Source organism: Mastigoproctus giganteus, chromosome 4 (assembly GCF_048544385.1).
Source record: "Mastigoproctus giganteus isolate SK-2022 chromosome 4, ASM4854438v1, whole genome shotgun sequence".
Taxonomy (NCBI): domain Eukaryota; kingdom Metazoa; phylum Arthropoda; class Arachnida; order Uropygi; family Thelyphonidae; genus Mastigoproctus; species Mastigoproctus giganteus.
Window position 1 is genome coordinate 179,953,513 of NC_143578.1, and position 24,602 is coordinate 179,978,114.

The 24,602-nt window shown below is 37.4% G+C and overlaps 1 protein-coding gene across 1 annotated transcript in view; it reads left to right on the forward strand.

The window, feature by feature from the left end:
* Window positions 1-24,602, forward strand: part of LOC150087229 (dynamin-binding protein-like) — a 427,088-nt gene that overhangs the window by 173,554 nt on the left and 228,932 nt on the right. The window lies entirely within an intron of this gene.

Consider the following 24,602-nt stretch of genomic DNA (forward strand, 5'->3'; position numbering starts at 1 on the left):
TTACTACTTGTACTTGTTCATGATAGTTAGATGTATTGACCTCAAAGCTTTCTTTTCATAGCATGTTTTTTTATTCATCATGTAATGATAACATTTTATAGCTAAATAAAAATATAAAAATAAATAAACAAAATTATGTGCCAGTTAATAATCCCGCAGGCATTGAAAACATTTTAGATCATGACACCAGGGCGCCTCCGTAGCCAGGTGGGAAGGAGCAGCAGTGCGTAGCACACGCTTCTTGATTTAGACCGGGGTTCGAGCCAGTCACCACCAAATACAGAGGATGCGGAAAGGTCGGGGAATGACCACCGCATATCCCGGAGCAATATGGTCTTAGTTGCTAATGCTCCTAAAAACCAAAATAACAACATAACAATCATGACACCATGATTGCCGTAATAAATAAAAGCACACTTTTATTTTTCTTTCTTTCTTTTTTTTTTTTTTTTTTTGAAACGATCGTTTATTCATTGGACTATTGGCAGCTATAGAAATTATTGGTCTGTGATAATTTTTTGATTCAATAGATTTGGGTTCATGACTGAACATACCAATAGTGATTCCATTGTGTGTAGTTTTTATTGATGTATCTGATGATAAATCCAAATTGAAGATTTTTTCATAAAACAACAAAATTCCTTTCTGTTCTTCGAATTCAACTGTATATCAAAAACACCAAGTATAATAGGTAAATGATCCGTTGGTTCGATTAATTTCACTTCTTTGATCTATTAAGGCATTAAATTTTTATATATGAATTTACAGATGTTGGTTTACCACTGTTCCAGGAGCAATGTAGATTGCAATCATGAAGATGAATATTATATAGTGGGGTTAGCTGAATTTTTGCATTACGAAAAAGTGTTAGAAAAGCGTTACAAAAATAAGATGGAATAATGTAACATATAATAATGTTATGTCATATAATATTCCACCATATTATTATATATACAGGGTGTCTCAAAAATATTGGTACAAACGTTTAGGGGAGGTAGGTAACATCTAAAGGAATGTGAATCGCATAGGAACCCATAACCGGAAACGTCACGGGAAAATAGTAGCAGAGGCACAAGAAGCAGAAATGACACAAGACAGTAATTAGTGGCAAACATTTATTTGACATAATATTAACAATGGAGTACGAGATGGATGCATTTCATGTTGTTACAACAGATGCTCGAAGGTTCCACCATGAGACGAGATGCATGCGTGACACTGACGCAGCATGGATTGGCGGACACGGTCGAACACACCTGGAGTTTCTTTGACAGTAGCAGCAGTGCAGACGAGTCTCGCCATGAGATCGATTTCCGTCTCCACAGGTGATTCATACACGATAGATTTGAGGGTCCCCCCCCAGAAAGAAATCAAGGCTCGATAAATCAGGTGAGTGTGGGGGCCAGGCAACGGGTCCACCATGGCCAATCCATCGACGCCCAAAATGCCTGTTCAAATGGTCATGAACACATCTTCCATAATGGGCAGGCACCCCGTCATGTTGAAACCAAATGTTGCATCTCACATTTGCTGGAACATCGTCAAGTAACGCTGGTAGAACTTGTTCAAGAAAGATCCGATATTTAGTGGAGTTCATGCAGGATGGTAACAGGTATGGGCCGATTAAGCAGTCACGGACCATACCTGCCCACATATTTATTGTGAAGCGATGTTGTGCCACATGGGGGCACACACTGTGTGGGCCCTCTGCTAATCCATACACTAGGTGCATGTCTGCCAGCTCACAGTTCGTATATCGATGCATGCTCTTCGTGTGGTGACTACTGCTTTGAATGAGTAAAACAGAAATTTTCCCTCTCGTGAACTGATGAACAGCACTGTGTACTTACGATGATGTTTCCGGTTATGGGTTCCTATGCAATTCAAATTCCTTTAGATGTTACCTACCTCCCCTAAACGTTTGTACCAATATTTTTGAGACACCCTGTATATTGAATTAAATTCAATATATGTAATAAATTCTTTCATTGCTATGCCAATATAATTTATATTGGCATAGCAATGAAAATTTGTTTGGGGGGGGGCGTCATCAGCTATTGTTTATTTTTTGGGATTTTATTGTTCTAATTTCTGTTTTGAAGAATTGTACCCTTGTATCCAGAATCGCTGCTGAGACTGAATCTACTCTCATCAGTAAAGAGTACCTTAAGTAAAGATTTTGTGGTTGTAACCTTTAGAAATAGTGATGGTCCTTAAGTTTTGCGCACCAGTGTATAATAGGATTATAATCTCCCTATCTCTAGAAATCAGTGCTTGATAAATCATTAATAGGACACCATGTACATGTACCTTCTTTGCTGCTGTTCTGTGAACTTCATGCCCACCCATATCATAACTCCAAAATCTTTTTCTTTAATGTTTTTAATCCCCCCCCCCCAAGTGTATAAGTTATTTTTGGGGTTGCTATTCCTCAAGTGATCTTGCATCCCATCCCCACCTTTCCTCAGTTAAACCTTTAAGCTCTGTTGTTACCCATTGCTTCTTTTGGGTACTTCTGCACTGGAATTAATGTATTAGTGGCATGATAAATTCCTTAAACACAGCCATAAATAATGCATTCATGCCCCATAGCATATAATTCTTGCTACAGCCAAAGAAGTTCTTTAAACCTTTGTAGCCTTCCTCCTTTCTTTTGACCATCAGAATTTATTTTTTTTTGCATTATGTATTTTAAGAATTACTACCTGGTTACTTATTATGGTTACTACCTGTTGTTGGTTTCTTCTGTAGTCATATCCTTGATGCTATCCAGATCCATGGTGAAAATCAGTCAAGGATATTTGAGAATCTTATGCACTCTCTGACAGGTTGGAATAAATAAAAATAATTAATTTGGTTAATACATCTGATCTCACTTAGTGTATTGCTGGATGTTTTTGTTTTTGGGCTTTAGGTTCATCAGTGACTTCACCATATTACGCCATCATGTTGTGCATGCTGAAAGCCCAGAATAAATATTGCTTATCCAATGAGGTAAATTAAAGTTGCCTGTAACAAGTGGAATTATTGCTCGTTATGTTTGTCCATTCAAGTTACCTAGACATATTCCCGAGTCTTCTGACCTATTTTTCTCAGTAATCTGAATGTAAGTCCAAGATTTTGCCTTGCATCTGCTCAGTTTGATTGATTTTGGTTAAATTAGATAACTGTGTTCTTCCCATGAGATTTTATCAAAAATCTTTGCTAGTGAGAATAAGTGGCAGAGAATAGAAATTAATAGAGGGCTACAATTTTTTATGATTTGGAGAATGGACTAACAGTGAGGTTTGCCTTGCAGCTACTATGTATTTTGTGCAATCTGTGTTACCAAATGTTAACATGACTTGAGGAACATGATCAGTATAAATGTAATATTGATAAGAATATTGCAAGCATTGACCTGAACATTAAAAAAATTATTTAAAAAATAAAATACATATGCATTGAAATAACTATAGAGGAAAACCATTAAGAGCATTTTATAAGTTGAAAAAAAGTTTTATCATTTATTTGCTGTTTTGCATATATTATATTCTTATTGTTTTAATTGCTATACCATGCATATTTATATCTTTTATACTTTTAATGGTTTTATACTTTTATAGTTAGTTTAATGCCTGTGTGTTTTAATTTGAAATAATTTGTTTAATGTTCAGGTTAGTGGTTACAACCAGGGCTGTAGTGGAGGGTATATGTGGGTATATGTCGCACATCCTCTGGATTTTTTAGGTGACTAGCATATACCTTATGGCTTTTGAAAGACTTGAAAAAACAAATATTAAAATATTTACGGAAAATTAAAAATTAATTTATTAGAGTTTGATTCTTAGGCAATGCTTAGTTTTATTATTTTTAATATAGATGCCATATATATATTAGTAAGTAAATATGCTGTGTATGTACACACATATGCATGGATATGCAGCACACACCATCTTGAATTCGATTAATAAGCCTGAAATGCACAGTATACTCCTGCTTCTCATAACATTCATAGAGTATACCTTCTGCAAATTTTACGACTACAGCACTGGTTACAATATTCTTATCAATATGGTCTTTTCTCTTATGAATGTATTTATTAGTAAATAACTGTAGCATGTCATAATTCTTATTTATTGAACATTACTGCTAAGCATGTAGAAACTTGGTCCTTGAGGCTGTCACAGACATTCTCTCAGGTATACTGAGCTGTGCTTGTTACCTAGGAGTCTAAAACGCTTATGAAACTGATATTCAGGTGACATTCAGGTAAAGTGGACCTAATTTTGGCAAAGTCCAGTCAGTCTGTGACAGCCAAATCCTCTGCTTACTCCTTTACGATGGTGGGAACGTTAGTTAGTTTGTTTGTTTGTTTGTTATTTGGTTTTTAGGAGCATTAGCAACTAAGGCTATATTGCTCCGGGATATGCAGTGGTCATTCCCTGACCTTTCCGCATCCTCTGTATTTGGTGGTGACGGGCTCGAACCCCGGTCTAATCAAGAAGCGTGTGCTACGCACTGCTGCCCCTTTCCACCTGGCTACAGAGGCGCCTGGAATGTTAGTAATCCTGGGTTTAACCCCACGTGCAAGTCCTGAAATATGGCACCTAGCACACTGGAGGAGACCACCCAGATGCAGACCAAAGTAAGTGCAGGGGTTGGGGTGTGGCACCCACACTACACGGAGGAGTGACATCCCTCTGCGTTACCAGGCAATACTAGGTGGTAGATGACTCTCATTAACCAGTGCAATACCACTTTGCTTACTGGAGGATTGAAGTGGTGGAACCCATGTTTAGTCTCCAGAGGAAAGCTCTGGCAAACTCCCCCAATCTCTTCCATCTTGAAGTATGATTGATGTCTTTTGAGGTTATGATGAACATCATGGCGAGATCCAATCTTACTTTCATTTCGAGGGTAAAGCTCTAAAACAAGTGTTCATAGGCCAGCCGCTAGATAGTCCACCAGAATGAATCTTTTGGTAACTCTCTAGGAGGCTTCTGGATAAGCTAGTGTATAATCTCACTGACTCTATTCTGGCAGATAGTGACTGGAGGGGATCCGAGTAGTGTGTGTGTGTGTGGGGTGGCATTGTCAAGGCTACATTTTGTTAAGGATCTGGGTATGTTCTTACCATGTGTATGTCATATCCAAAAATTTCATTACTTCATCCAGCATATACTTGCCACTTTTTCCTATTTCTGAATAGACCATGAATTGTCAAACTAATAGAACAAACTGTGAAAACATCTTAACCTCTCAAACACTTCCTCATTCATTTCACAAATATACACACTTCTGATCTCAATGATGTCCATTTCCACTTTGCCAAAGCCCAAGTTTTCCAAACCCCATGTACTTTTTCTGACAGAATCTTAGTTATCGGTTGATTCAAACACTGCTCATCTCATTTATTTGTATTATTCGCTATATGATTCCTTTCGCTTCAAAGGTGGTACTTGTACATATATACATTCTGATATTCCCTTTCAGAGACTTAGTAACTTGGAATCTCTTCTTTCCGATCTTCTCTGGCTTAAAATCTTGCTACCACATTCTGTCAAATTCATCTGTTGCCTCTGACATTCTCCCAACTCCACTAATCACTTGGAAATCTTTGACTTCCTCTCTCTGAATCTTGACTTTCTCCATCCAACTTTCCTAAAAGCAAGGTAAATTTGCTTGGTGATTTTAATGCCCACAAACTCCAGCTGGCTTCTGTTTTCTAGTTACACTGACTGAGCTGGTCGAGATGGCTTTTGCAATTACCAGTGACCCTGTACAGGTTGTTCATTTACCTACCAGAATATCAGACATTCTTAACTATGCAGCTAACATGCTTAATGTTTTTCTCACAAACAAACCTTCAAAGTACACAGTTGTGGTGATTGGTCCTCTGGGCACCTCAGATCACCACTTGGTGATGGTCTCTTCTCCAATGGAGCTTTTCTCTCATGGCCATTCTCAACCTTATGTTGTTTGGCATTACAAGAATGCAAAATAGGATGATCTGCAAGATTTCTTTTCTTCTTTCCTTGGTCGGATTACTGTTTCAAATATTTTGATGTCAATGTTTGCGCAGATCGTGTCACTGAAATTATTCATGAAGGAATGGAATCCTTCATTCCACACTCCACCTTAAAATCTCATCCTTTATCTAAACCTTGGTTTTCCAATAAATGTGCAAAGGCTGTTTAAGAGAAGAATGTTGTCTATCGTAATTGGCTTGTTTCCAAATCTCCAGGTTCATTTTCTGTCTACACCAAGGCTTACTACAATTGTAAAGCAGTTTAATCCATCCAAACTAGATTTCAAACAGGCTAAGAATAGAAAACTTGATTCTTGTCCAAATGGTCAAGCATTTTGGTCTCTGTTGCCAAAGCTACTGTCCGCAACATTGTCCATCTCTGTTGCTCTATCAAAACCAGATGGTTCTATTGCCACCTCAACCAAAGATAAAGCATCCTATTTTTCTTCCCACTTGTGTATTGATGATCTTGCTAAGCCACCTTCCACCATTCTCAGTACACTCTTTTCACTGCCTCCTGTGGTCTGACATCTAAAGCATGTCAGAAGGATTTTGATCAATCTTGATGCTAAGTAAGCTCCAGGTCCTAATGGAATTTCTCCACTTTTTCTCAAAACCAGTGCTCCTGAGCTATTCTCCTATATTGCACTGCTTTTCTTCCTCTACTTTCTTATTCCAAAGGTGTTTTCCTTCTGCTTGGAAATTTTCTCATATCCAGCCAGTTCCTAAAAAGGGTGACAAATCTCTCCCATCCAGTTATTGTCCCAGAGCACTTACTTATACTTTTTCTAAAGTAATACAGAAATCACTTAACTGCCAACTCATAAAATATCTAGAAATCTTTCATCTGATCAACTGTCACCTGTATGGATTCCAGCAGTGTCGATACACTGGTGATATTCTGCCTTTTGTTACTGATCAGTGGACAAATTCAGTGGAAAAGTTTGGTGAAACTCAAATCATATCGTATGATGCAAGAAAGCAAGCTTATACAGCATCAGCAAAAAAAAAAAAAAAAAAAACCCTTCCCATTTCACCCATTCAGTCACTCTAAATGTTTGTGTAGTTCAGCCTTAAATTTATTTAAGCTTTCAACCTCCACAACAACAGAACGAAGTCTGTTCTAGCAATCAACTACCGACTGGCTAGAGGAAACTTCACACATCTATTCTACAACTGTCTTTCCTCAATTTGAATCTATGCCTCCTCAGGTTCTTAGTCTGAGCAAGCGGACGTATTCCATTAGCATTGTGCCTTCTCAAACCATTCAAGGCTGTATACACCTCAATCAGATCATCTCACAGGTGCCTAGTCTTCAGATACTGCAACTTGCAGAACTTAAGCCTCTCTTGGTAAGAGCACCCTTTGTTCCTCTCACCAATGTTGTTGCCCTTCTTTATACTTGTTTTAGTAATGCTACATCCTTCCTAAAATGAGGCCTCCAGACCTGTACAAATGCTCAAGGTGTGGCCTGACCATTGCCTTCTACAAAAGGATGATCACCTCCTTGTCTCTGCCAGCAAAATTCCTATATATCATTGACAAAACTCCATGATGTGCTGTGGCAGCCCAATGCACTGCTCAGAGAATTTCATATCTGACCAGGTCTTTTTCATTCTCCACTTCCCTGAGTGTAGTACCACACAGTTGGTACGTTTCTCTTGGTTACTGCTACCCACATGCAGTACTTTGCATTTGTCAATGTTAAACTTCAGTTGACACTTCTCAGCCCATCTGCCTAACTTTTCTAGATCCTGTTACAGTAGCATACTGTCTTTACTGTCATTAACAACAATGCCAAACTTTGTAACATCTGCAAACTTGGACATTACGTCTGATATACCTTCATTGATATCATTGATAAATACAGAAAACAAGAGGCCCAGAACCAAACCCTGGGGGTCTCCACTAACAACATTAGTCCACAAAGAGCAGTGGCCATTAATTACCACTCTGTCTTCTCCGACTCAACCATCGCTTTATCCAACGCAGCAATTTGTCCCCAGTGCCATGCTGCTCCAATTTGTACAGCAGTCTTCCATGTGCAATAGTATCAAAAGCCTTCCTAAGATCTAAGTATATGATATCAAAATTATTCTTGGCATCTGGTTCCTTTGTGACCACATCATAGTGTCCAATCAGATTTGTGAGACAAGGCTTTCTCTTAACAAACCTATGCTGTGTCTGAACTATTATTGCAGCCTTGTCTAGGTTATCCTGCATCGCTTCCTTAAACAGTGACTCCATTATTTTCCCTGGAACAGAAGTCAAACTAACAGGTCTATAATTATTTGTGTTGCCCTTTGTGAATTGCGAATACATTTGCCCATCTCCAGTTCGTGGGTGACCTCCTCTGAATCTAAGGATGCTGCCATAATTATGGCTAAGGGTTTGCTTACTTCCTTCGCTACCTTCTTCAATATAACTGGATAGATTCCATCTGCCCCTGGTGCCTTTTTTATCTTTAACTTCAACAATTTTGACCTCCACCGTGCTCTTAGTTATTACAAAACCATTTAGCTCCTAGTTAGAGTTTAGCAAACTTCTGTCCTCTCCTTCCTTACAGAATTGTTCATGTGTGCAAAATACTCATTCAGTTTGTCAGCTATCTGAGCAGGATCATCAACAGTCAAACTACCAACATCAAGTGGACCAATCTGATTCATCCCCTTCCTTCTAGAGTTTACATAAGTTAAGAAGTCTTTGTTGTTTTTCTTTGCACCCTTTGTCAATGATTTCTTGTAATCAGCCTTCGCTTGCCTAACCTCCTTTTTGACTTGATTACAAACTAGCTTATATCTGCCATAGGCTTCTATGTCACCTGATAATTTATATGCATCCCACGCATTTTTCTTCTCTGCCACGAGCCTCATTAGTTCATCTGTCAGACGAACAGTATATCTTAGTTGTAGTTATTTATATCATCTTGAACAGTATTTCTTAGTTGCATAGTATCTTCCAAGATTAATTCCTTGAAAGCTTTCCATTTAGAATTCGCTGTTTTTAACATCACCAGTTGATCCCACTGTATAGAACTTAATACCGTCTGAGACCACTGTAGTCACCTTTGAAAAAACAAAAACCCTTCCCTTTATCCTTGATGGTAGTTACATCTTTAAGGAAATCCCACGTAGTAGTAGTAGTAGTAGTAGTAGTAGTAGTAATGGCATGTGATGCAAGAAAGCAAGTGTATGAGCAGCATCAGCCAAAAAAAAAAAAAAAAAAAAATATCACACCCTTCTCTCCAAATGCCTGTCCAGTTCCTTCTTAAATTTATTTAACCTATCAACTTCCACAACGACAGATGGAAGTTTGTTCCAGCAATTAACCACCTGCTGGCTAAAGGCAAATTTCCACACATCTATTCTACATCTGTCTTTTCTTAACTTGAATTTATGCCCCCTTAGGTTCGTAATCTGAACACGTGGAAGGATCCCATCAGAATTCAGTGTGCTCAACCCATTCAAGGCCTTTTCTATAGTTACTTCCATGGGCACTGTTGTTCCAAATTAGCTTCTATAATTCCTGTCCTTTACATCAGTACACTGTGATCACTGTCACCTATTTGTTCCTTTATCTGAAAATTCTTAATGCATCAATAATCACTGCCGATAATTAGGCCAAGAGTAGTACTCCCTCTGTTTGCCCCTTGAACATGTTGCTATAGAAAAGAATCCAGGAATAAATCCACAAAAGTCTTGCTAGCATGCGATTGTTCAACTCACAAGTTTGCAGTCAATATCTGGAAAGTTTTGATCATGTTTGGCATAAAGTTCTAAATAAGCTTCTATCTTGTGGTTTGCCAGCTGTAAACCATAAGATTTTTGTAATTGGGTATCCAGTTTGCTCTTTGACCACTCACTGATGGTGATGGTATATGGCCCTCTGTCTTCTAACTTCTCCTCTAATGCTGGTGTTCCCAAGGTTCAGTTCTTTCTCCTGCTCTTTTCCTCTTTTACATTAATGGCTTTCTTCCATTGACCAGAAATCCCATCCATAATTTGCTGATGATAGCTCATTGCCTTTCACTTCCATTGGGAAACCTTGTCCTGCACAAACAGCTTCAGTTTCTTGAATGTCTACTACCATTTCCCTTAATGCTGATCTCCAAGTAATTCCTTAGTGGGGCAAAGATAATAACTTAGTTGATTTCAATCCTTCAAAACTTGGTCCTGTCTTATATCTCACAAAAAGGATCCTTCTGCTCTTATGCTTATCTTCGATGACACTCAGATTTCTAGGTATAATCATATATTTCTATTGGGGATTATCCTGACTTGTAATCTCTCTTGGAATAAGTACTATACAAATATTTCTTTCTCTGCATCTAAAACACTGGGTTTTCTCTTTCACTCTCAGTGTCGTTTTACTTCCAAACAGCTATTCACGCTGTACAAATCGCAAATCCTCCCTACGTGGAATTTTTTTCCCACATCTGGGGGCGGTGCCCTCAAAATCTTTCTCAGGCTTCTAGATTCCATTCAAAAGAGGGAAATTATGTTAATGACTTATGTTTAACAGAGTCTGTCCGCTCCCTGTTTCATTGACATTCTGTTTCTGCTGCATGCCTTTTCTATAGTTACTTCCATGGGCACTGTTGTTCCAAATTAGCTTCTATAATTCCTATCCTTTATAGAAGCTAATTTGGAACAACAGTGCCCAAATTAGCTTCTATAATTCCTGTCCTTTATTCTAAAGCAGTCTGAACACATACTGCAACCAGGCAGCATCCTTTACTGCTGCAACTTCAAACTCACAGAACCAACTTTTCCTCTTTTTCATTTATTCATTCAACTTCTGTTTTCTGGAACAACCTTCCTTCATACGTATTTCCTGAAAATTGCAATCAACAGAAGTTCAAGTCTAATGTCAACAAATATCTTGTTTCATGTTCTCAACCTTCAACCCATGGATGGTACTAAGTACTATAAGTTCTAATACCTCTCATTTGGGGTTTTCATAAAAAAAATATATATATATATATGAAAATAATCTGTATTGATTAGTGCTATCATGAGCTGAAAACAAGCTAGCAACGTGGCAAACCTGTTTAATCTATGGCTTAGGAATTATCTAATTTTTCTAAGATGAAATGTTATGCTTTGTTTTTGAATATGCTGGCTTCACTTTTGTATTTTGAGTTAAGACATCAAACAGCAGTATCCATCAGTTCAAAATATATTTTTAAGTAATATCTTGTTGGAGTTTTTAATTGAGATTTAAGCGACATCATAATTTCCTTAATTTTGGGGAGCCCACCTCTCACATAGTAATTCCAGTTCATTAAGAGTATGGTCTTTACTTCCTTCTGTAACTGTTAGCCCTACATACATCATCAAATCTTTCACAGAAACTTTCCAATAATTCTGTTAGAAAATTGATTTTCCTCATCTTGTTGAAACATTCAAATTTTCTCCTGTTGAGAAATATTTACAACTTCATGTCTCTCTTAGTATGACTGAAAGAGTAACCAATGATAATGGAAGTGAAAACAGTTCATGTAAACTTAAAATTGTTAAGCTTCTCTCCTTCCATCAGTTTTCTTTGTTTAGCAATTTTTTCCTTGATTTTTAGAATTGAGTTACACTTAGTTTTCACTGAATCTAAAGAGTGATGATGAATAGTCCATTTTGTGACTCAAAATATGTTGATTTATTTTTATGACATATTTCTCATATTGTGTTTCTTTGAAGAGTCTGTCTTTTTGTAGAGTCATGAACAAATCCAATAATTTCTTCATTATATTCAGCAAATTATTGTAACCAGGAGGATTTATGATCATGTCTTGAAGCCTGTTTATTAAAAAATAAAAGTTTATTTTAGAATATTTTGACTATCAGATGATTTAGTTAAAATTTTCTATTACCAAGATCCTATTTTCACTCTCTACCACTTATTGTAGACATTTCATTGGTTGTCTCTATTTCACTGCACGACTTTCACATATTATTTTAAGGCAACAGGATTACACAATAACAATATCAAATAACACAATTGCTGACTTCATTAATCATACTAGCTGTCAGAGACTTTCATCAACCGGTGAAATACCACCACTTTGCTTATTGGGGGCTTGAAGAGGTGAAACCCATGTTTAGTCTCTAGAGCAAAGTTTCCGGCATCCCCCCTCCCCCCATACTTCTCCTTCAACCCATGCATGGTACTAAGTACTATAGGTTTTAATACCTTTCGTGTTTGGGGTTTTCATAAAAAAAAAAAAAAAAAAAAAAAAGAGAGCAAGAGCGTGCAAGCTCTAGTAATTCGTTGGCAGCATGTGATATCGACAAGTCAGATTAACAGCTATACACGCATTGCATTCGCATTGAAAGGTGCTGGCATACCAGTGATGCACATTAATATCTTATTTGTGAAAAAATAATGGATGCCAGTTTTGATAAATACGAGGGCTATTACGAAAATACGCTGACTGGCAACACTGCTTTGCTGCTGTGGAAACAAGTGATGAGTTTGCGGTCTAGGAATGTTCTCTCAGCTTTTATTAGAAATTTATCACATAGTATTCATTTTTGTGTTCATTATAACAGTTTATGTGCAGTGTGTTTTATAATGGGGGATGAGAAAGATATTTCATTAATTATTAGACAAAGAATCGCAATTGAATTTTGTGTAAAGTTAGGCAAAAGTGGTTTTTGAATAAAATAATCATGTGTGACGAGTTCTGGATTAAACAGCAGTCAAGCATATGGAAACACCATGATTCACCGCTTAGAAAAAATTTTGAGTTTTTGGTTCATCAAAAACATTTATGTTGATTTTGTTTTTTGACACCCACGGAATAATGCTACAGCACTGGGTTCCTGAGAAACAAACTGTAAATGGAGAATATTATCTTAACACGTTGTGAGTTCACCTCAAAGGAACAATTTGCAAAAAAAAACCGGAATTGCTTAATCAAGAATGGTTTCTTCTTCAAGATAACGCTAGGCCACATGTCGCACAACCAGCAATGCAAGCTTTAGTGAAAATTGGTGGTCAACCGTTAGACCATCCTCCATACAGCGCAGACCTCGCACCATGCAATTTCTGAGCTTTCTCAAGCCTCAAAAAAGAGTTGAGAGGAAAAAATTTAACACAAGTGAAGAAGTTAAACCTGCCACATCCACTATCTTGTAACGTCTTTCCCAAAATGGGCTGCATCATGTGTTTCAGAAGCTAGTGAACCGCTGTAAAAGGCATATAGAATGTGAAGAATACTATTTCAAAAAGGAGGTCCATACCAACCTTTCGAGTGACTCAGACTCAGAGCAATGATCTCAGTCCGCATATTTTTGGAACAGCCCTTGTATATGTAACTGTTTTGTTATTCATCCAGGTGATCACCTGTTCACCTATCATCTGTTCAGATAAATATTTTCCAGTTAATTGTTGAAGTAAGATAGTCTTGATTCCTCTCCCATTTTCAAATACTAAACCTTTACCACACTACAAAATAAAAAGTGTAGCTGCCAATGAAATAGAAGAACTTAAACTAAATTAAAAATAGAAGTTGTAGTGGCAAATGATGTAAGAAAGCAAACTTATACAACATCAGCCAAAAAAAAAAAAAAAAAGCAAAAGCCAATTTCACCTGTCCATTTTCTCTAATAGTTTATCTAGTTCTTACTTGAATTTAGTTAAATTTCTGCACAATTTAGCCTGCAATCATCCTTCTTCAATTTGAATTTATACCCACACATGTGTGGTCTGAGCAAGAAGAAGGATTCCATTGGCATTGAGCTTAATTCATTCAAAGCCTTAAACACCAGAGGTGTATAAAAAATAGTACCGGAACGCTCGTCGATTAACTACAAATAGTTACCTACGCTTTTTTCATTTGCACAAATAAATAAGTCAAAGATTAGAATATTTGTTCAGTATTTATTTATAACTATTAAATAAAAATTTTAAAAGTAAAAAACAAAGACAAAAATTCCAAAATAACATAAAAAAATACTGTTCAGAAGGATCATAGAAATTTCCATACAGGATCGATTACGTATTCTTGTGTGACTGCCCTTTTTGTTTGTTGGTCAAAAAAAGGGTATTCTTGTGTGACTGCCCTTTTTGTTTGTTGGTCAACAGCAGAACGATGAGACCACAACCAAGTTTGGACATAAAATTTTGGATTCCATAATTCTAATGGTGGACCATGTAGTTTAATAAACAACAAACTTGCCACATGTTCGACAAGAACACAGGATCTTTTCTCAGGTAATATTAAATTCATACTGCTGAAGTCACGCTCACATTCAGAAGAACTGCAAGCTTTAATTTTGGAATAAGTTTTTAAATGTTCCAAATCTGTGGGCATACTATGACCACCATTAGTGAAATAATCCCTGTAGACATTCAAACATTTTGTGAAAGATAAATTAAAATGTTTACAGAGAGATTCTATTCCATTTTCTCCAAATCCAAGGTCAATTTCAGATGGCCATTTGCTTGGTTCAAGAATTTCCAACTCTTTTATAATGTCTGAAGTTGAAATTCCTTCAATAAATAATAATCATTCAGTTAATAATAAAAAATAGAGAGCATTGATATATAAAACATAAGGAAATGCATATATGGAAGTACAGCTCAAAACTCCAAGTATAGTACAATTATTTACAGTACAATATATAAAGAAGATATTGGCGGAAAATAATTTCATGTACACATAGTAATATAAACAAGCAGTGTTCAGTGCAAAGAACGTTGAATAATTCAGACACAGAATGGGTTTGTTAAGGGAAAGTCTTGCCTGACAAATTTGATAGGATATTATGATGTGGTTACAAAGGAACTGGATGCAAAAAATAATTTTGATATCATATATTTGGATTTCAGGAAAGCTTTTGACACTGTTGCGCATGGAAGACTATTGTACAAATTGGAACAGAATGGTATTAAGGGTAAGTTGCTACAATGGATAAAAGGATGGTTAAGTGGGAGAAGACAGAGGGTGGTAATCAATGGGTGCTGCTCTTCTTGGACTTATGTTATTAGTGGAGTCCCATAGGGTTTGGTGTTGGGTCCACTGTTGTTTTGTATATTTATCAATGATATTTATGAAGGTATATGAGGCTTAGTGTCGGAGTTTTCAGATGATACAAAGGTTGGCAGGGTTGTTAATGACAGTAATGGCAGTGTGCTACTGCAACAGGAGATAGATAATTTGGGCAGATGGGCTAAGAAGTGGCAACTGAAGTTTAACCTTGACAAATGCAAAGTACTGCATATGGGTAGAAGTAACCCCAGAGAAACGTACCAACTGTGTGGTACTACACTTAAGGTGGTAGAAAATGAAAAAGACCTGGGAGTAATTGTGCAGTCAGATATGAAGTTTTCTGAGCAATGCAGACAAGCTGCCAGGACAGATCATGGAGTTTTGTCAATGATATATAGGAATTTTGCTAGCAGAGAAAAGGAGGTGATTGTCCCTCTGTATAAGGCAATGGTCAGGCCACGCCTTGATTACTGCGTACAGGTCTGGAGGCCTCATTTTAGGAAGGATGTAGATTTGCTTGAGCGTGTACAGAGAAGGGCAACAAGATTGGTGAGGGGAATGAAGGGATCCTCTTACCAAGAGAGGCTTAAGTTCTGCAAATTGCAGTGGCTAGAGACTAGGCACCTGCGCGGTGATCTGATTGAGGTGTATAAGGCCTTGAATGGGTTGAGCACGCTGAATTCTGATGGGATCCTTCTACTTGTTCAGATTACGAACCTAAGGGGGCATAAATTCAAATTAAGAAAAGACAGATGTAGAATAGATGTGCGGAAATTTGCCTTTAACCAGCAGGTGGTTAATTGCTGGAACAAACTTCCATCTGTCGTTGTGGAAGTTGATAGGTTGAATAAATTTAAGGAGGAGCTGGACAGGCATTTGGAGGGAATGGCGTGATTTTTTTTTTTTTTTTTTTAATATATGTTTATATATGTATGTTTTTTTTTTTGGCTGATGCTGCATAAGCTCATACACTTGCTTTCTTGCATCACATGCCACTGCTACTACTACTATCCTCATCATCATCATCATCATCATCATCATCATCATCATCAGCCATTTTCAATCCACTGCAGGATGAAGGCCTCTCCAGCAACTTTCCAGTTGCTTCTGTTTTGAGCACTGGACATCCATTTACTACCCACAAACTCATGAATTTCACTACTACTATATGCGTCCTTATGTTTGATATATCAGTGCTCTCTATTTATTATTATATTGTATCATTACTGTTAACTCTTGACCTGGTGGCCTTGAAGGGTAACATTCCAATGTATTGAATTGTAATATCATTATTATTATTATTGGAATAAAGATTTATTAAATTCAGTAGAATCTGTACTAACGCTCAGCCTATGCTTCATATTACTAATAGTACTGCTTAAAAATTGATTTCTAGGAATTAATGTTACTTTATTATTGTCCGTTATAATGTTACTGAAAATAATTGCATTTTTTCAATAGCATCTGAGGCTTCTAACAACTTCTTTCCTTTTTGAGAATCTTTTAAAAATTTCAAGTAACGAATTGTATGATTAATCAATTTGTCTGCATATACTATTGTCGTATCTCTTTTTTTTCAATGACTCTGAAAGAATCGATACATCACACATCAGGGCTAAATTTAGAACAAACTGTTTGGATGAAATTCATTTCTATAATCCATTGAACATGAATTATTCAGTTTTGTTTCAGTTGTTATCTTTACTACTGGCATTTTCAAAATGATGGCATAAAGATGCAAAATTTTGCCAAACTGCTGATACGGTCCTAAAGGAGCTGGCCACCCACCTTTCATTAAATACCTGTCCAATCCTTTTAATTTCTTCACCGATGCTGGTGCACATGCTTCTATTTCTCGCTGTTTTTTTTTTTGGAGATTGACTGTACAAAGTGTACAGCTTGTCCATAAATATTTGAAAATAGCTAATTCCATGAACTTCTGATATTGCATCTCCAACTGTTAACTCAAGCCAATGGTTTAAACGATGCCATATGATGAAATTGTGATATTTTTCTTATAATTTATTTCCAACTCCAGATTTTCTGCCCAACATAACACTTGTCCCATCGCTCGTAAAAGAAATTAAATAGTGTTTTAAATAATTGTCGCCATATCCCTATTTTTCAAGGCATTTTAAGAGAGACTCTGTTATTGTGAAAGCTGTTTGATCTGGCAATTTGATTAAATCAAGAAACAAGTAATGTGGATCTTTCATTTCATTGGTGTCACCTAAATAAATAATCAGAATAGATTTCTTGCTTAGAGTGGTAGACTCATCGATGAGAAGTGATAAGTTTCCACGTATGTCCACAATTTGTTGGCACAATTTTAATTTCATTTGCCTTGCGACATGCTCCATTATATTAGTAGCACTTAATCTTGAACGCAAACCATGAGGAATAACAGTGCCATTCAATTCTTGAATTTGTAACAACTCAAAATGGTCAGAATATGGTTGATCATGTTTCGCAATATAATATTCTAAAAACTTTACAGGCACTAGAAATTTCGGAGTCATTAATTTGATAAATTACCACTTCTAAATGTTGTTCATTTGCAGCTTGCAAGATTTTTTCAGCCTGTATATGTGACGTACTTTTTGAATGTTCATAAATTTTCTTATGCAGAGATGTCAATTGTGCACTTTTATCTTTGCCATAAGATGATACCACTACCAAGCTCCATTCCTTTGAAATGCTAACTCCCTGTGTTTTTGACGGCCCTAATTTTTTTATAGCAGCACAAGTCAAACATCCTAATTTTCCGGCATTGCATGTAAGCCAAGGATATGCTTTTTTCTTCTCATTCCACATGTCAGCATTCCAAACGTGGGGCCAATTAAATTTTAATTCTGTGTCACTGTTTTTCTCATCTTTAGATCTTGATGGAAAAGAAGAGGGCATGTTATTATCATTTCCATGTGTTTGTACATTTTCTTGCACATTTTTCAGGTTTTTATCAAGAAATCTATTTAATGTTGTTTGCTTGCATTTTTTGCTCATTTTGTATTTAATGAAAAATTTCTTCTTTTAATTTTTAAATATTGGAATTACATAAATTTATATATTTAATTCCTTAAAAATTAATTTTTACCTTAGAAGAAACAGTAATAAATAAATTAATTAATCTAAATAGTAGAGTTTGGTCATAAACTAACATGTACATATTATATAAATAATACATATATGAATGACAAAAAAAAATCCTATACATTGTTCTTCAGAATACTATATGATCATGCCACATCGACTGTACAGTAACTGAATCAGACATCAGATTCACGGTTCATAGAACAACCAATTCTAGCATTCAGCTCATGGCGAATCAAAATGCATCACGCACATCACAATATAACTCATTCATTGGATCTCTTTATCTAACACATTGTACTTTAGTAAGAAACGTTCAAGTTTCATTGCGAAATTTATATTTTTGTTTTTAAATAAATTTTTAAAGAAATCTATTAATTTTAAAGATTACTATTTATATATTTTAGTAGCAATGGGCAAAATAGATATTATTTCTCTCTCCCCTTTGACTGTGTCATTGTTTCATAATATTCGGTGTATAAATTTAATGATTTTAGCATTAGCATTAGCATTATTAGAGGCATTTGATGCAAAAAAGCAAGCTTATGCAGCATCAGCCAAAAAAAAAAAAAAAATAAAATAAAATAAATAAAATAAAATAAAATAAAAATAAATAAATAAAAAATAACCACTTCCACTTCACCCCTCTGTTCGTTCGATATACCTGTCCAGCTGAGCCTTAAACATATTTAGGCTATCAACTTCCACGACAAGGGATGGAAGTCTGTTCCACCAACCAACCACCCGCTGGTTAAAGGCAAATTTCCTCACGTCTACCCTACATCTGTCTTTCCTCAATTTGAATTTACGCCCTCTCAGGTGATTTTTCTGAGCAAGAGGAAGAATCCCATCAGCATTGAGCATGCTCAAACCATTCAAGGCTTTATACACCTCAATCAGATCACCTTGTTGGTGCCTAGTCTCCAGACACTGTAATTTGCAAAACTTAAGCCTCTCTTCGTAAGAGCACCCCTTTGTTCCATTCACCAATCTTGTTGCCCTTCTCTGTACTCGTTCCAGCATCCCTACATCCTTCTTGAAATGAGGCCTCCAGACCTGTATACAGTACTCTAGGTGTGTCCTGACCATTGCCTTATACAAGGGAATAATCACCTCCTTATCCCTGCTAGAAAAATTCATATATATCATCGACAATACACCATGAACTACTCTTGCAGCCCGTCTGCACTGCTCAGAAAACTTCATATCTGCCTGCACAACCACCCCCAGGTCCCTTTCATTCTCTACCACTGTCAGTGTAGTACCACAGAGTTGATATGTTGCTCTGGGATTGCTGTTTCCCATATGTAGTACTTTACATTTGTCAATGTTAAACTTCATTTGCCACCTCCCAGCCCATCTGCTCAACCTTTCCAGATCCTGTGGCAGTACCATAGTGTCAGTAGTGTCCTTGACAACCCTGCCAACCCTCGTATCGTCTGCAAACTTGGACATTAAGCTTGATATACCATCATCACTATCATTTATAAATATAGAAAACAATAATGGACCCAATACTGAACCCTGAGGGACTCCACTGATAACATTAGTCCATCCACGATGAGCAGTGTCCATTGATTACCACTCTCTGTCTTCTCCCCCTCAACCACCCCTTTATCCATAGCAGCAATTTGCCTCCAATGCCACACTGCTCCAATTTGTGCAGCAGTCTTCCATGTGCAACGGTATCAAAAGCCTTTCTAAGATCCAAGTATATAATATCAAAGGTATTCCCTGCATCCAGTTCTTTTGTGACTGCATCATAGTATCCAATCAAGTTGGTCAGGCAAGACTTCCCCTTCACAAAACCATGCTGTGTCTGAGCTATAACTGAAGTCTTGTCTAGATGATTCTGCAGTGCTTCTTTAACCAGTGCCTCCATTAATTTTCCTGGAACAGAAGTTAAACTAAGAGGTCTATAATTACTTGTGTTGCCTTTTGATCCTCCTTTGTGAATTGGGGTCACATTTGCACATCTCCAGTCCATGGGTACTTCCCCCGAGTCCAAGGAAGCTCTCATAATTATGGCTAAGGGTTTGCTTACTTTCTTTGCTGCCTCCTTTAATATAACTGGATAGATCCCATCCACCCCAGGTGCCTTTCTTGTATTTATCTTCAACAATTTCTCCTCCACTTTACTCTCAGTTATTACAAGATTCTCTAGCTTACTGCCAGAGTTGAATACACCTCTGGCATTCCGTGTGAATGTCGAAGCAAAATATTCATTTAGTTTTTTAGCTACCTGAGCAGGATCATCAACAGTTGACCCATCGATATCAAGTGGGTCAATCTGATTCATCCCCTTCCTTCTAGAGTTTACATAAGTAAAGAACTCTTTGCTGTTTTTCTTTGCATCCCTTGCCAAAGATTTCTCGTAATCTGCCTTCGCCTGCCTAACCTCTTTTGTAACTTGGTTACAGATCAACTTGTATCTATCATAGGCTTCTGTGCCACGTGTTAATTTGTATGTATCCCATGCATTTTTCTTTTCTCCCATATGTCTCATTAGTTCATCTGACATCCACGTAGGCCTAAACCCTGAACAATATTTCTTAGTTGGTATGTAAAGCCTAGTAGCTTCCAAGATAAGTTCTTTGAATGCTTCCCATTTTGAATTTGCTGTTGGTAACATCATCAGTTGGTCCCACTGTTTAGAATTTAAATACTGTCTCAGTCCATCGTAGTCGCCTTTATGAAAGCAATAACCCTTCCCTTTACCCCTAATGGTAGTTACCTCTATGAGTAAATCCCACTTCAGCACACTGTGATCACTGCCACCTAGTGGTTCATTTACCTGCAGATTCTTAATGCATGAAGAATCACTACTGATAATCAAATCAAGAGTATTACTCCCTCTAGTTGCCTCCCGAACATGCTGATGTAGAAAACAATCATCCAATAAATCCACAAAAGCCTTGCTAGTGTGTGAGTGACCAGCCCCCAAATTCCAGTCGATATCTGGGAAATTAAAATCCCCCATTATAAGACTCTCTGATTTATTGGCCCACAATTTCTTATTATACTCATCAGAGTCATTAGGCCTATAGCACACTCCTACTCTCAATTTTGATCTCCCAATGCTTATGTCACACCAAACTGACTCGACACTGCACTGTCCAGCAATGTCGACTGGCTTCACTTCCTTGGATTTTATGTATTTCTTAACTAATAGCATAACCCCTCCTCCCTTCCTATCATGTCTATCCCTTCTGTAGACATTGTACTCCCCAAATTCCAGTTCTGCATTCCTTATATCTGTGTGACACCGCATCTCTGATATCCCAACAATATCTACCTTTGATGTTTTGAGCAATACCTCAAATTCATCAAATTTATTTACCAAACTCCTAGCATTGGTGTACACACAAGTGTACATGCACCTGTTCTTTTTCTTAGCTACCCTAACACAACCCATGTGTTTACTTGTACCCCAATGATTCCCAGCAGTCTCTGAAATATCCTGTATCTTATTTTCCAGGCTGCGGCTCATTCCAATAGAAGCAGTGCAAGAATCACTTTCACCTCTGCCAGTGGCTACTGTTAATCTATTAGTCCTTGTATCCCCCCAATCTAGCAGTTTTCTGACCCACCTAATACTGCCTCGATAGCATCAGCAAACATTCTTGCACCCTTTCTATTTAAGTGTATCCCATCCCTGTAGAAGCAGTCTCTCCTGTTAACAAGTACAGACCAGGCTGAAAAAAATTGTACCCCTTGAGCCTTGCACAATCTTTCCAGGGCCGAATTGATCGACAGGTCTCTCATCATATACTCCCTCCTATCGAGTCTGGGCAGAATTGCAGACACTTTCAAATTCAACCCTAATTCACGGCTTTTTTTCAACAGTGACCTGTACTTGTTAAGTAATTCCACCGGTCTCCTACTGTTAATATCATTAGTGCCAACATGTACAACTATATCACCTTTCGTGCCCTTAAAAGATGATATCTGCTCTACAACGTCATCAACCTTTGCCCCTGGCAGTCATACCCTGGTCCTGTTCCACCTATCCTTTTTACAAAGCATGTTTCCCGTTTCCCTGACAATAGAGTCACCAACAACTACTAGTTCCTTTGGGACCAGCGCATTCTGCCTTGGGGGCTGCTGTTCTGTTGCATGATGACCAAGTGCAAGCTCTGGCATTGGTGTGGGCAGCTGAGAGCTTGATGGGCCCCCTCACTTTTAATCCTTCGAGGGCATCCACCCTGTCCTTCAAGCTCTCATATAGGCCCATAACAATGCTGAGTTGTTGCCTGATTTCCTTACACTCCTTGCATCGCGCACACACAAAGACATCCCCCATGGCAGTATCATGTCTCATACTCGACTGCTCCACAAACATCAAGGAAATAGTGCATTTTAATAGGCTGTGATTCAGAGGGCAACTGCCCTCCCCCCCTCAGTTCTCCCCTGAGCCACAGCACTCCCATTAGCTTGAGCCTTTTGCTTTGCTGCTCTAGAGTCATGATTTTGATTTAATTTCAATAAAATTTCAATTTCAGTACAAAATTAAAACCCTGTACTTATATCCCAACACAGTTATAAAGCTATATTTATGTTTCAGTATCGAGTGTTATCTACGAAATCCCTTTATATAACTTCCGTATCAAGTTAAGCATTAATTATTTATGTTACGTAACCCAAGTCATTATATGTATAGTTAAAAGTGCAATTTAATTTACAATGAAGTTTAACAAGATTAATTGACAATATTATGTACTATACTATACTATACTATATTAAACTTGTGCTATCTGTTATCGCGCAACAATGGCGGCAATTACAAACAGTAAACACGTGGATTTGATACCCTTTCCGATACTAAGTAATACCTACAAAATCTCTATTTAAGTTACTTTAAACTAAGTATCGTAAATAGGAATATAAAGCTACTCTAGAAATAAGTTAATATGCCAATTTAAGCTAATAAAACAGAAAATAAATCAGAAAAAACTTCTCTGTTCCAGGAGCGGCAAAAATGTACGTTCGCACAGGCTACCCTCGTTTTCATTCTCAAAATGTTCTCGTTCACATTTTCTGTTATGACATTTAGAAAAAACTACCAGCATGTCGTTCTGGTGTGTTCTGGCCCGAATCCAGCACAGTTAAACACTTAATCAGATTTCCTCACAGGTGCCTAGTCTCCAGATACTGTGTTTTGCAAATTTTTATTTTTTTTAATTTGCCTATTTCCCATATGGCAATGGGAAATTGTAGCCAACAGTGCAGGCTAGTAATAAACAGCATAGTGAGGTCATAGACAGTGAATCATGAAACACGTATAAGATCTTTGCAGCGCATGACAGGAAGTATCTTCAAGTCTGCAGCTGTTGTTCCCAAAGTCTGAAGACAAGAGGCAGAAGCATGACACCACATATCCCTAAACAAAACAGTTGTGGAGGAAACAACTTGATTTCTGATTAACTCTTTTAAAGTAATATTTGTATCATAATAAAAAAGTCTTTACTCTATCGATACTTCTAGGTCATACCAGTATTGTGCAGCCTGAGTATCTAATATAACCACTAATGACGAATACAGACCAGATTTGGTTTCCTCAACCCATCAGCTGTACGATAGTGGGGGCTCTTTGAAAACTATCCACTTTTTCTGGGAGAGATGGTTTGCAATGATATTCAATTCATTATGTCTTTTGATTCTGGTACAATGAAACCATTGAAATTAGCATTAGCTATGCTTAACCTAACTATCAGCCAAAAAAATAAAAAAAACCTCCCATTTCACCCATCCATTCACTACAAATGCCTGTCTAGTTCAGCCTTAAATTTATTAAAGAAATCAATTTCCACAACAAGAAATGGAAGTCTGTTCCAGCAGTCAACTACCTGCTGGTTAAAGACAAATTTCCACACATCTATTCTATGACTGTCTTTCCTCTATTTGAATCTATGCCCACTCAGGTTCGTTATCTGAGCAAGAGGAAGAATCCCATTACCATTGAGCTTGCTCAACCCGTTCAAGACCTTATACACCTGAATCAGATCACCTCGCAGGTGCCTACTCTCTAGATGCTACAGTTTGTACAACTTAAGCCTTTCTTCGTAAGAGCACTCCTTTGTTCCCCTCACCGGTCTTGTTGCCCTTCTTTATACTCTTTCTAGCAACTCTACATCCTTCCTAAAAAGATGCTTCCAGGGACAATGGGATAATCACCTCCTTGTCCCTGCTAGCAAAATTCCCATATATCATTGACAAGACTCCATGACCTGCTCTGGCAGCCCATCTGCACTGCTCAGTGAAATTCATATCTGACTGCACAATTACCCCCAGGTATTTTTCAATCTCCACTTCCCTGAGTGTAGTACCACACAGTTGGTATGTTTCTCTTGGGTTATTGCTACCTATATGTAGTACTTTGAATTTGTCAATGTTAAACTTCAGTTTAACATGGAGGAAAGCCATTATCGTACCGATCCACAAGAAAGGTGATAACCGGGACTGCAAGAACTACCGTGGCATCAGCCTCCTTTCCATCATCGGAAAGGTCTTTAT